General features: G+C 40.8%; 1 long non-coding RNA gene across 2 annotated transcripts in view; it reads right to left on the bottom strand.

Moving 5' to 3' along the window:
* LOC149122531 (uncharacterized) overlaps positions 1 to 12,753 on the bottom strand; it is a 164,425-nt gene extending 151,672 nt beyond the window's left edge. For both annotated transcript variants that reach the window (XR_016219618.1, XR_016219619.1), the window contains exon 1: positions 12,493 to 12,753. This is a non-coding gene — a long non-coding RNA (uncharacterized LOC149122531). The remainder of the gene's footprint in view (positions 1 to 12,492) is intronic.
* Positions 12,754 to 14,774: the final 2,021 nt, after the last annotated feature.

Raw genomic sequence — 14,774 nt, 5'->3', positions numbered from 1 at the left:
CCGTTCTTTCCACTGGGATCTCACTCTCAGAGATCTTTCATTTAGGTCTTCTTTTTCGCCAGAGTGCCTTGGCTTTCCATGCCTGAAATACTCTCATGGGCTCTTCAGCCATATCTGAATGCCTTAAGGGCTGATTCTGAGGCCAGAGTGCTATTTAGGACATCTGCCATTCTATGAGTCTGCTGTGTATCCTGCTTCCCATGATGGATTGTTCTCTCCCTTTTGATTTTATCAGTTAGTATTAGTAGACACTAGTCTTGTTTGTGTGATCCCTTTGACTCTTAGACCTATCAGTGTGATCAATTGTGAACAGAAATTGATCACTTGGACTAGTGAGATGGCATTGGTACATGCCACTTTGATGCGATTGTATTGGAATTTCCTGGCATGTTTCTAACTCCACCATTTGGGGCAAGTCCGATTGAGCATGTCCCAAATTGTACATCTCCTCCCTCTCTTATTCCCACTCTTATATTTAACAGGGATCACTTTTCAGTTAAAATTTAAACACCTAAGAATAATTCTGTGTTAATCACAGAGTTCAACCAATAGTACTAGAACAAAACAAAGAGAAAATACTGAAATGGATAAAGTATTACATTGTACGTCAACCGTCAGGACAAGAGCTGATCAAGTCACTGTTTCTCATAGTGTCCATTTCACTTCAACAGGTTTCCCCTTTGGTGCTCAGTTAGTTGTCGCTGAACAGGGAGAACATATGATATTTGTCCCTCTGGGACTGGCTTAATTCACTGAGCATAATGTTTTCCAGGTTCCTCCATCTTGTTGCAAATGACCGGATTTCGTTGTTTTTGACTGCTGTATTCTATAGAGTACATGTCCCATAATTTCTTTATCCAGTCTACCATTGATGGGCATTTGGGTTGGTTCCAGGTATTAGCTATTGTGAATTGAGCTGCAATAAACATTGAGGTGCAGACAGCTTTTATGTTTGCCAATTTAATTTCCTTTGGGTAAATTCCAAGGACTGGTATGGCTGGGTTATATGGTAGGGTTATCTCCAGGTTTCTGAGGAATCTCCAGACTGCCTTCCATAGTGGCTTAACCAGTTTGCATTCCCACCAACAGTGGGTTAGTGTCCCTTTTTCCCCACATCCTCTCCAGCATCTATTGTTGGTAGTTTTCTGTATGTGAGCCATTCTAACTGGGGTGAGGTGAAACCTCATTGTGGTTTTGATTTGCATTTCCCTGATTGCTAGTGATCTTGAACATTTTTTCATGTGCCTGTTGGCCAATTTGATTTCCTCTTTTGAAAAATGTCTATTGAGGTCCTTGGCCCATCTCTTAAGTGGGTTGTTTGTTTTGATCTTGTGGAGTTTCTTGATTTCTTTGTAGATTCTGGTTATCAACCCTTTATCTACTGTGTAGTTTGCAAATATTTTTTCTCATTCTGTCAGTTGCCTCTTCACTTTCCTGCCTGTTTCCTTTGCAGTACAGAAACTTCTCAATTTGGTGCAATCCCAAATGTTAATTTTGGTTTGACTGCCTGCGCCTCCAGGGTCTTTTCTAGGAAGTCTTTGCTGGTACCTATATCATGCAGGGTTTCTCCAATGTTAATAATTTGATGGTTTCAGGTCATAGATTTAAGTCTTTAATCCATGTTGAGTGAATTTTTGTGTAAGGTGTAAGGTAGGGGTCTTGCTTCATGATTCTGCACGTGGAAATCTGATTTTCCCAGCACCATGTATTGAATAGACTGTCTTTGTTCCAGGAATTGGTTTTAGATCCTTGATCAAATATAAGTTGGCTGTAGATGTTCGGATTGATTTCTGGTGTTTCAATTGTGTTCCATTGGTCTATCCATCTGTTTCTGTACCAGTACCATGCTGTTAACAACTGCCCTGTAGTATGTCCTGAAATCTGGTATTGTGATGCCTCTGGCTTTGTTTGTGTTGTACAAGATTGCTTTAGCTATTCGAGGTCTCCTGTGTCTCCAAATGAATTTCAGCATCATTTTTTCCAGATCTGAGAAGAATATCTTCAGTATTTTGATTGGTATTACATTGAATCTGTAAATTGCTTTTGGGAGAATGGACATTTTGATGATATTGATTCTTCCAATCCATGAGCATGGAAGATTTTTCCATTTTTTGGTATCCTCTTCTATTTCTTTCTTTAAGGTTTTGTAATTTTCATCGTAGAGATCTTGAACATCCTTGGTTAAGTTTATTCCAAGGTATTTGATTGTTTTTGTAGCTATTGTGAATGGGATTGATCTTAGAAGTTCTTCCTTAGCCATGGCATTGCCTGTGTATACAAAGGCTATTGATCTTTGTGCATTGATTTTATATCCTGCCACTTTGCCAAAGTCTTCTATGAGTTCCAATAGTCTCTTAGTAGAGTTCTTTGGATCCCCTAAATAAAGAATCATATCATCTGCAAAGAGGGATAGTTTGAGTTCTTCCTTCCCAATTTGTATCCCTTTAATTTCTTTTTCTTGCCTAATAGCTCTGGCTAAAACTTCCAGAACTATATTGAATAGCAGTGGTGAGAGTGGGCATCCCTGTCTGGTACCAGATCTCAGTGGAAATGCTTCCAACTTTTCCCCATTCAATAGGATGCTGGCTGTGGGTTTTTCATAGATTGCTTTGATTGTATTGAGGAATGTTCCTTCCATACCCAGTTTGCTTAGAGTTTTCATCATGAAAGGGTGTTGTATTTTATGAAATGCTTTCTCTGCATCTATTGAGATAATCATATGACTTTTCTTCTATAGTCTGTTAACGTGGTGTACCACGTTGATTGTTTTGCGATCATTGAACCATCCCTGCATACCAGGGATAAATCCCACTTGGTCTGGGTGGATGATCTTTCTGATGTGTTGTTACATTCTATTGGCGAGAATTTTATTGAGGATTTTTGCATCTATGTTCATCAGGGATATTGGTCTGTAATTCTCTTTCAAGGCTGCATCTTTTTCTGGCTTAGGAATTAAGGTGATGCTGGCTTCCTAGAAAGAATTTGGGAGGATTCCCTCTTTTTTGATTGTTCTGAATAGTTTGAGAAAATTGGAGTTAGTTCTTTAAATGTCTGGTAGAATTCAACAGTGAATCCATCTGGTCCTGGGCTTTTCTTTGTTGGGAGGGCCTTTTTTACTGTATTAATTTCTGCCTCAGTTATGGGTCTATTTAGGTTTTCTACATCTTCCTGGTTCAATTTAGGTAGGTTGCATGTGTCCAAGGATCTATCCATTTCTGATAGATTTCCTAGTTTGCTGGCATACAAGTCCCTGTAGTAATTTCTGATAATTCTTCTTATTTCTGTAGTGTCTGTTGTTACATTTCCCTTTTCATCTCTGATTTTATTGATTTGGGTCTTTTCTCCACTTTTTTTTAGTTACTTGGGCCAATGGGGTGTCAATTTTGTTTATTTTTTTTTCAAAAAACCAGCTCCTCGTTTGGCTGATTTTTTGTAAATTTTTTTTGGGGGGATTCAATCCTGTTGATTTCTTCTGATTTTAATTATTTCTCTTCTCCTACTAGATTTGGGTCTGATTTGCTGTAGATTTTCTAGATCCTTGAAATGCATTGAAAACTCATCTATTTGGTGCCTTTCCAATTTCTTGATGTAGGCACCTATTGATATAAACTTTCCCCTTAACACTGCTTTTGCTGTGTCCCATAAGTTTTGGTATGTTGTGCTGTTATCCTCATTTACTTCCAGAAATTTTTTGATTTCTCTTTTGATTTATTCTATGACCCAGTGTTCATTCAGGAGCATGTTGTTCAATCTCCATGTGTTTGCATATGCTCTAGGGATTCCTGAGTTGCTAATTTCCAACTTCATTCCTTTATGGTCTGAGAAGCTGCATGGTATGATTCTAATTCTTTTGAATTTGCTGAGACTTGCTTTATGGCCTAGTATGTGGTCAATCCTAGAGAAGGTTCCATGTACTGCTGAGAAGATTGTAAATTCTGTGTAGGATGAAAAGTTCTGTATATATATGTTAGATCCATTTGGGCTATAGTGTCATTTAAAGCTACTGTCTCCTTGTTGATCTTCTGTCCTGTTGATCTGTCTGTTTCTGAGAGTGGGGTATTGAAGTCCCCCAGTACTATTGTATTGGGGTCTAAGTCTCCCTTTAAGTCTCTTAACAAATCTTTTAAATAAACCGGTGCCCTGTAATTAGGTGCATATACATTGATAATCATTATATCTTCCTGTTGAATTGATCCGTTGATCATTATACAGTGCCCCTCTTTGTCTCTTAACAATTTTTGTGTTAAAGATTATGTTGTCTGATATTAAGATGGCTATGCCCGCTCTTTTTTCATTTCTGTTGGCATGGTATATCTTTTTCCAGCCTTTCACTTTCAGTCTGTATGGATCTTTATTGGAAAGATGTGTTTCTTGTAAGCAGCAAATAGATGGGTTTTGTTCCTTAACCCAATCAGGCAATCTGTGTCTTTTAACTGGACAGTTCATGCCATTAATGTTCAATGTGACTATTGTTAAGTAGTAAATTTGCCTGTCATTTGCCAAAAATATTTTCTAATATATGCTTTGAATTCCCTGTGATCTTTTGCTGTGAGATTTCCTTCCTTTACCTTCTTTCATATTGATGACCGTGCTTCTGTGTTTCTGTGTGTAACACATCTTTAAGCATCTTTTGCAGGGCTGGACGAGTGGCGACAAATTCTTTCAATTTCTGTTTGCTGTGTAAGGTCTTTATTTCACCTTCATTCACAAATGATAGCTTTGCAGGATATAATATTCTGGGCTGGCAGTTTTTCTCTTAGTACCTGGGCTATGTCTTGCCATTCCCTTCTAGCTTGTAGGGTTTCTGAGGAGAAGTCTGCTGTGAGTCTAATTGGAGATCCTCTGAGAGTAATCTGACATTTCTCCCTTGCACATTTGAGGATCTTTTCTTTATGTTTCACTGTGGTTTTATTACAACGTGTCATGGTGAGGATCGCTTTTGGTCATGTTTACTAGGGGTTCTATGAGCTTCCTGTACTACGATGTCTCTGTCCTTCTCCAAACCCAGGAAGTTCTCTGCAAGTATCTCACTAAAAAGACCTTCTAATCCTTTCTCTCTCTCCATGCCTTCAGGAACTCCTAGAACCCGAATGTTGGTTTTTTAAATAGTATCCTGTAGATTCCCAACAATATTTTTTAGATTTCTAATTTCCTCTTCTTTTCTTTGGTTTGACTGTATCCTTTCCTGTTCTCTGTCTTCTATGTCTGATATTTTCTCTTCTGTTTCACCCATTCTGTTTGTAAGGCTCTCTAATGTGTTTGTCATTTGATCTATTGAGTTCTTCATTTCATTTTGATTTCTCTTCACTATCACACTTTCCTGTTCTACTAGTTTCTGCGTTTCATTTTGATTCCTCCTTAAGATTTCATTTTCTTGAAGGTGATTTTCTATCCCGTCCAGTAAGGAATTCCGTACCTCAAACATTTGTTTTTGAAAACTTCTAATTGTTCTTATCACAAATTTTCTGAAATCCATATCTTGCATTTCTTCCATCTCATCATTTTCATAATCTTGAATTGGGGTGTCTTGTTCATTTGGGGGTGTCATAATGTCTTCCTTGTTCTTGTTTCCTCGGTTTTTGCATTTGTTGCTTGGCATCGTGGAGATATCTTTGGATTCTTCTTCCCTCGCTGTGGTGTTTTTTCTTGTTATACTATGAGTGTATTAAGTGGACTGTCTGCTTTTGATGGAGCCTTAGAGGCTTGAGATAGGTGTGGCCTGAGAGCTCTGTTTGGTTCCTCAGGGTTAAGGGTGTGCCAAAGGTGACACTCCCAGGTTAGGCGTGGTAAATCTTTTTTTGATTCAAAAGGGAAGTAATTCCACACAGCTGAATGGAATTGGAGGTAGTTAGCAGGCAAATGATATACCCACAGGAGCCAGAGATCATCAGAAGCTCTTTCCCAAGTACCACACAGGGAATCTGTGCTGCCCTCAGCATGGGCTCAAATTCTCCTGCAGTCTCCCACTGGGTTGCCAAGGTTACCGAATTGTAGCATCTCTGGAGAGCACTCATGTGAATTCCATGAGTTCTCTCCCCCACCGTTTCTTTTTTCACAGTCTCAGTTCATTAGCACCACACATTCACTAGGTCCTAATCTCCTGTTATTTCACCCCCGCACACACACACACACACACACCGAGTCAGGTTTTTCTGCTAGGCTGAGGGCCGGTGCAGACCTGAGGTCACCCTGCTTATGACGTATGTCCAAAATGGCACCTGCTCTTTGTCTTGCTCGCCTTTGAGAGGTGAGCGGAGAGAGAGAAACTTGTGTCCGTATCAGTCACTTTTTTTCCCTCTCTTCTAGTTAGCCTGGTGAACATTTCCCCACAGGGTTAAGCCTCGTTCCATCTAGTCTCCTCTTTCTGCTTGCCTGCCGGTGTCTCAGGCTATTGAGGATCGGCTCACCTCGTGTTCCAGCGCTGGTGTGTTGATTCTGCCGCTGGTGTCCCGAACTGTGGGCTCCCATGCTCTCCACGCAGGTCCACTGTGAATCACTAGTTCTGGAAGAGTTTCCTCTGCTGTTTCTTCCCCTACTCTTCCTTGAACGTGCAGTATCTCCACTTTTATTAAACTGTCTCTCCCCGGACTATCAGTGTGCTCCCTTCCTATTCCGTCATCTTGCCACTCCTCCCCGAGAGAAGTCATTTTTCCTAAGTTGAATTGTGTTCCTCAAAAAGATGTGTTAAACAGTATATATGTATGTGAACTCATTTAGAAATTTGGTCTTCATAAAGGTAATCAAGTTAAGATGTGATCATTAGGATGGGTCCTTAAATCAACAGTATTTCTATCTTCACAAGAGGAGGAAAATTTGGAAAACACTGAGGGATGAAGGTCCTATGAGAAGAGGCAGGAAGTAAAGTAGTGACACCACAAGCAGAGGAACATCCAGGGCTACAAGAAGCTGGAAGGGACAAATGAGATCTCTTACCAAGACTCCTTGGAGAAAGAACAACCCTGCCAGAACCTTGACTTCAGACAACTAGACTGCATAATTGTGAGAATACATATCCATTGTTTTAAGCCACTGAATTTGTAACACTTTGTTCTGGGAGCCCTGGAAAATGAAAAGAAGTACTTTCTGAAATAAATCTTTTGTATATAGAATTCTGTTTTTGTATCTGATTATCAGAGAATGCAAACTTTGACACTTAGCCACTAGTTAGCACAAGTCTCAACTTGACATGATGGTCTTTGGATGTTGGGGGAGAAAAAAAGGGGAGGCTCTGTCATAAAGTCTTCTGTAAATTTTCAGATGAATGAGCTAGGACTGCCTTCAAATCCAGTAATTTCTTCATAGCTTTGGTGATATACACCATTGATATCCCATGTTAATCTTTTGTATATCAATAAAATTCCAGTTAAAATTGGCATTATAAAGATGATTCTAGAGTAGATTGATCTGATTATTTAACATATCGTGGTACTGCAAAAAGTTTATGGAAATGGGAATAAGAAGCTAAGTTTATTTTGGTACAAAAGAAATTGAAAGCCATGCATAGTTTTTCGTAGTATTTACTTGTGAACTTGAAGACTTCAAGTATTTTTCTTAGAGCTTAAATTGTGTCACTCATCCAGCAACAAGCAATTTTATTTCATTTTCAAATAAATAAGAATCTTCAATTCTATAGTGACAAGTTCTCAGAACTTAGGGGAAATAATCTCTTTAAACCTCTGGTACAATGTGGTACATTCAAAGCGTTAGAATATGGGGTGATGAATTTATAGCCTCCTTGAAGTGTAACCTACAAAATTAATTCTTTGTCTAACCCAATCCAGTTATGACTTATTTCAACATGTGGTTTTTATTGCCATCTCCATATTTTCACACATCATTTCTTAATTATCTCAAGCAGACATTTGAAATGGCTAGACTTTGCACATGGAACAGAGGGCAACTCTTTAGCAAATGGGCATGGCATGCTCATCACCACTATGCTTTGTTCAAGTGAACAAAATCATCCAAACAAAAACCAAGCTAATCATTCTTGATCTTCTCTGCCAAGAGTCACAAATTTACCTGGGAGCTGGAAAGGAGCTAAATAGAATGTTTGGATCTACAATAGAGTCAAAGTTTATACTTAAGAAGCATAGTAATCTATTTCAGCTCTCATGGGGCAATCAAAGTAGCATCTGTTATTCACATGTAATAAAAAAAATACTATAGATTGCCGGCACCACGGCTCAATAGGCTAATCCTCCACCTAGCAGCGCCAGCACACCGGGTTCTAGTCCCAGTCGGGGCGCCGGATTCTGTCCTGGTTGCCCCTCTTCCAGGCCAGCTCTCTGCTGTGGCCCGGGAAGGCAGTGGAGGATGGCCCAAGTGCTTGGGCCCTGCACCCCTTGGGAGACCAAGAGAAGCACCTGGCTCCTGCCTTCGAATCAGCGCGGTGCGCCGGCTGCAGCACACCGGCCGCGGCGGCCATTGGAGGGTGAACCAACGGCAAAGGAAGACCTTTCTCTCTGTCTCTCTCTCTCACTGTCCACTCTGCCTGTCAAAAAAAAAAAAAATACTATAGATCTTGTTAAAAAAATAGTATTCAGGGGTAAGTGCTTGTCCTGGTGGTTAAAAAGGTGGTTGGGATGCTGGAATCCTATATCAGAGTGACTGGGTTCAAGTCCTGGCCCTGTTTCCAATTCCTCCTTCCTCCCAGTGCAGATCCTGGGAGGCAGCAGGTGATTGCGTCCCTATATGGGAGACTTGGACTGAGTTTCCCACTCTTGGCTTTGGCCCATCCTTACACCAGGTGTTGTGGGTATGTGGGAATTGAACTGGTGAATAGGGATTGTCTATCTCCCAAATAAAACACATAAAAATTTAAATGTAGCATTAATATGAAAAATATATTCTGATAATGCGTATGTATGGCATGTTAAAGGCATACTTACATATCAGTAAGATGCATTTCATTTGTGGAGAAAAATATAACCTTTATCTCTAGTAGCACTTTCCATTTTGCAAGAATTATATTTTTTAATTATTCAAGATGAGTTATGAAATATCTGGGAAGTAATGATCTACCAAAAAATCATTCTGTTGGTTCATGTTATCAAAAACCTTGATCTGAAATAAAATATAATTTTCCTAAATGCAGAATGAAGCTTAGTTTTATTAAGAGTATCAGTATCTAACCAATCTGTATGCGTATACCTTCTACCTCCCCTCTTTTTTAATATTAGCTTCACTTGGTGATTCACTCCTAATGAGTGGAATAAAGTGGAAGAGACCATGAGTGACTGCCAAAACTAGATCATAAACAGCATTGAGGCTTCCTGCTTGCTCTCAGGTCACTCACTTTGTGCGAAGTCAGCTGCTGCTTCCTGAGGACACTCGGGTAGTGCTGGGGAGAAGTGCGTGCAGTAAAGCTCCAAGGCCTTCTGTCAACAGCCATGCGAGTGATCCAGCCTGGAAACAGACACCCCCACCCCAGTCGTGCCTTCCCACGATTGCAGTACTGGCCAACGTGGTGACTGCAACCTCACATTAGACCCTGGGCCAGTCAGCCGTCTGAATTACTCTGATTCTGGATCCTTAGTTCTTTGTGAGATAACAAATGTTAAGTGCTACATTTTGGGACATTTAACTAATATAGATTCTTAACTGTAGGACTTCTAAAACGTTTAACTTACTGGTGTTCTGAATCCTTATGGTCTAAGCTATATTTTATAATGTATTCCAATTTTGTTCTATAATCATTCCTTCCCCTCCTCTCAAAGAATCTTTAAGGATAGTGTTTCATTAAATATTTTGGGGCAAGGCTGACAGAGCTTTGATACTTCAATCATATCAATAAGAGATCAAGTCCACCTAGCTAAGTAATCATTTCAAAGCAGTCAATTTAGTGAAATTTGGAAAATCCCAAAAGAACTTAAGGCAGGCAAAAAAAAACAAATGCATTCCCAATCTTTGATGTTCAGTGCATTTCCTGATGTAGGAAATTATTGCACTTAATTCTCCTAAAATTAGCAGAATCTGATTAAATAGTTGTCTGCTAAGGGCCATTGCCATAATAACTCACAAAATGTATAGTCCTGCATTGTTATGTTGGTCATGTTCCAAGCTGATTGTAAGAAATTTTCATGCTGCAAATGTTAAGCCTTTCTAATTCAGTCTTGTCATGGGGAGAGCATTCACAAATTAATAGGAAATGTATTTTTTTTTCTTCTACTGAAACTCAAAGAGCCTCATTTTGCTGAAGGAAATTGCTACTTGAATTTACATGAGATTAAGACCTTTTCAGGGAGACTACACCACTGCAGTAGGTTTCTTCAGAGAATTTGTAGAGGAAAGAATCCAAAAAAGGATTCACATGATTCTCGGGGTAAAAGATTTATTCCTGTCCTACTTTCCTCCAAAATGCATATCTAGCAAATGAAGACATGGAACAAATAGCAGATGGATCTGGTTACTATCTGACCACTTTCCTAGGTTATCATGGGCATCCATGGATGAGACAACGCAAGAATTCTGCACTACAATATCAAAACTGCAATCTAAATCTGAACACTGGAGCTCTGTTTAGCACTTCAATTGAGTCAAATCAATTGAGAAGGAACTGCGTGGAACTTAACTTTGTTTGTTAGTTTCATTCCTTTAATTTGAACAAATTTGGGGTCTGAACCAATTCCCTAGCAGGGGTCCCTAGTCTGTATAGTTGTTTAATAAGGTTTTCTCTCATTTTGTTTCCTGGACCCTATAATTTCCCATTGGATAACATTCTAAATTTGCTACATCTACAATTGTTCAGCCCAATAGTTCTCAATGGGGGGAAGGGGGAGGGTAATTTTGCTTCCCAGGGACATTCAGCAATGTCTGGAGACATTTTTGTTGATATAAATTGTGGAGGGGGGGGATACTATTACCATCTAGTAAGTAGACACTACTAATGCTGCCAAACATCCCACAATTTCCAGGACAGCTCTCCTAACAGTGAATTATCCAGTCCAATAGGTCAATAGCAGACATTCAAAGACTGATTTAGTTGGAATCCCATTTATATTTTATCAAGTTGTGTGTTGTTCTTAGCTGGTGATCACCTAATCATAGTTAATATGTGGTTAGACTTTACTAACTTAGTGATCTTGTGATTGGCGTACCCAGCCTCACTTTGTAACCTCTGTGAAGTGTATAAGCTAAGGGAAAAACTTTACATCCCTCCAGCCAACACCACAGCTATTTCATTGTATTGTATCCAAAGCTTCACTGTGTTATTCTCATTCTTTTTAGGATATTGGAGGAAAAAAATCCCAAGTAGAATGCAGAAAAGTGAGCATGGAAGCTTGAACTGACTTGAAGGAAAAGTTTTTTTAATTATAAACTCTCAGGAAAGAAGATTCTATAAATATCTACATGAATTATAAATAAAGTCATCCCTCAGTATCTGTGGGGAACTGGTTCCAGGAACTCCACGGATAGCAAAACCCACTGATGCTAAAGTCCTTTAAGTAAAATAGTGTAGCATTTATGTATAATGTACGTACATCCTTCCATATACTTTGTCCTTTCTAGATTACTTGTAATACCTAATACAATACAAATTCTATGTAAAAGTCATCACACTACTACTTAGGGAATAATGACAAGAAAAAAAATCTGATCATGTTAAGTATAAACAGATTATTTTACAATATTTTCAATCTTCAGCTGATTGAATCCATGGATGTGGAACCTGTGGCTAGAGGGCTGCCTCCACATTCATTTCTTGTTTTTAATCATGATTCACATAGGAGTAACTCATGACCAGCCTCCCTGTCAGCCATACCTAGCTTGACCTACTTCAATGGTTATGAGAAATGGCTTATCTTGTATCTGCATACTCAATTTATAATGGCACATCTGTAATTTGATCAAAAACTAGAGATTAACACTGAAATTTCTGCTATCCAACTATTACTAAAAAACCAGCTGATATAAGTGAAAATTTGGGGAGCTATTTCTACCTAATCTTCAAGATTTCCTTCTCAAAGTGATATCTTAACAATTTGCAAATGCAGTGTGCTTCTTTAATAATGAGACTCTGAAAATTGCATTTTAAACCAACTTTCTGGTGAGAAACTTTGAACTTTGTACAAGAATGCTCTAAGACGTTCAGAACTTCACAAGAGCTGATACCAGAAAGATGTGCATTTGAATCACACTGACTCATGCAGAATATATACTTTCACAAAGCTGGAATTGATATTCTGCCACCGTCATATATGTAGAACATAGGAACAGTCATGGAAATTCCTATAACATTTTCTTGGTGGGTACATGGTGGATGGTTTTCCCCTACAGCATCCCATTACCTCTATGAAACCCTGTATAAAACCCCCATTCTTAGAACTCTGCCATGAAAAACCTTGTACTTTCTCATCATGTACTTTCTCATCATGGCCAAGGCAAACCAAGTCACGGACACATATTCCACGTTTCACTTTGGCTACCCAGAAATGAAGAGCCACAGGGTTATCAGCTCTGTGGTTTTTTTTTAAGTGTTTTATTTCTTACCTTGTATACGACCTTCTGTTCCCACACACAACTTCTAGTTGTCTTCAGAATAGAACGCGAGCAGGAGTTCAGGTGTGTGTGATATTTGGGGGTGAAGAGCAACAGGGGGAGGACAATGAGAGGACAAAGCAAGGTTAAGGAAGGAAGTGCTGTCTTCTGGGGCCTAGCCTCAGCCTGGGCCCACCGAGGGCTTGCGGGTGCAGTTGCCTTTTATTCTCTTGTGAGTTGCCCACCGGGTAACCTCCCCGAGTGGGCTTATTATCCACCAAGAGGGGCTCAGCTGCAAAGTGTTAGCACCCAACACTCAGAGCAGCTGTCTCTCTACAGAGCCCCAGCCCAGCAAAAGCAATCTGGCTCAGTCAGCCAGAGTCCACTCGAGTTGTTAAGTGTGTTTTCATTTATGTTTTTCTAATTTAATGCATGAATTCATTATTATTTTTTCAAGGAAAGATCATGTCTTGCGAATATATGTTAAACTTAACAGAACCAAAGTAAGTAATGGAGACAGGGATATATACATACACACACACACAATCTGTTTTGCTACTGAAAACTGTTTACTGTAAAGAAAATGTACAGAGTAATTACAACAGTGCCAGCCTACAATAAAGCCTGATTAGCAGTTAGGCTGAAAATGTGCTAAGGCTTTCTTATTTAATTCACATGAGAGGTTTGCTTTGTTTTTGTTTTTACTTAGAATGAAATATAAATAGCGTTCATATATCATTGAAGGCTGGGTTAATATTTAGGAGTGGGGTTGCCATTTAGCAGCAAAAATCTAGCAGTTAAGATAGCCACATCCCACATCTGAGTACCTAGGTCAGAATCCCAGCTCTGCCCTTGAACCCAGCTCCCGGGCACTGTACACCCTTGACGGCAGCAGGTGATGATGGCTCAAGTGGTTGAATACCTGCTACCCACATGGGAGACCAGAAATGAGTTCCTAGTCCCGGTCGAATGGGCTTGTTTATTTAACAGTGTGGACTAGGCTGACTCCAACTTGTCATTAGTGTGAAGCACATCTAATACCACTGATTCTCACATTTCTCTCTTGAAATCCCTGCCCAGGATTCACCTGAAAATTTTCACCTTGGAGATCCCACAAGCAGCTCCCATCAAAACATCTGTGTTCTCCTCAAACCTCCTCTTGTAGTGCCACGTTCCCAGTCCTAGTTGGAGGCATGAGGACCCACCCAGGGGCCCTGGCATTGTTCAGGCCCAGAGCCCTCTCTCAGGGCGTACTGCAGGATTCCTCTGTTGCCCCGCCCCACATCCCCCCCGTGTCCCATCAGCACACCATTGCCGGGGCCCTGTTCCAAAGAGGCAGGTCTATTCTCACTCCCTTCTTTCAGGTGTGAAACAGCTCTCCACAGCCTACTCCAAACGCCCCAGAAAAGCATCAGGGTCCTCTGAGCAGTCTGGCTCAGGCCGGTTTCCTCGGCGCCCAGCCATAGGCAAATTGCAAGGCTCTGCCTGACCGGACCCAGTGGGGAGGCATGGGGAAGCTGCCCTTTGTACACATAGGTGGTGCGCAGCCTGTGTCACCGTTTCCTGTGGGGACTCCAGTCAGGATCCAGGCTCAAGAGCCTCTATTTGCGAAGAGCCTTATTGGGCTCTTTTCTCTGCTCAACTCCATAACTTTCCACTTCTGGCCCTTCCTGCCCCAGCCTCCAGGGTCCATGAAAAGGCACGGGGTTTGGGCTTCTGAGTACAGAGAAAATCCTCCCCCCCCCCCCCCCCGATTTGTGCTGTATCCCCTGCCTCTCCCCCAGTGCCATTTCACAGGACCATGTAGAACACAGGGGACACTGCCTGCTCATTTGTTCTCCCAGGAAGCCAGGAAAGGCTTGATGGCTACTTTGTTTGCCTCTTTGTCCTCATTGACCTCAAGGCCCAGCAGCTGGCAGCCTTCACCATCCAGCCCCATCAAGACTTCTAGTCTTCTGTCTTCCGATTTTTCTATTATTTACCATCATTAGTTGTAGAACTAGTATCATGATTAGTAAATGCCTATTGAGCCCTTGGAAAGTTCCAAGAATTACACAAGGCACTTCACAGGAATTCGTTCATTTAAACCTCAGAGAAGTCCTAAGAAATGGAACTCCTGGCCTGCGCCGCGGCTCACTAGGCTAATCCTCCACCTTGCGGCGCCGGCACACCGGGTTCTAGTCCTGGTTGGGGCGCCGGATTCTGTCCTGGTTGCCCCTCTTCCAGGCCAGCTCTCTGCTGTGGCCAGGGAGTGCAGTGGAGGATGGCCCGAGTGCTTGGGCCCTGCACCCGCA

Source organism: Oryctolagus cuniculus, chromosome 13 (genome assembly GCF_051225735.1).
Source record: "Oryctolagus cuniculus isolate XC-2025 breed Fujian yellow rabbit chromosome 13, ASM5122573v1, whole genome shotgun sequence".
NCBI classification, from domain to species: domain Eukaryota; kingdom Metazoa; phylum Chordata; class Mammalia; order Lagomorpha; family Leporidae; genus Oryctolagus; species Oryctolagus cuniculus.
The sequence above is the reverse complement of the archived record's forward strand: the minus strand, read 5'-3'. Positions and strand labels throughout refer to the sequence as shown.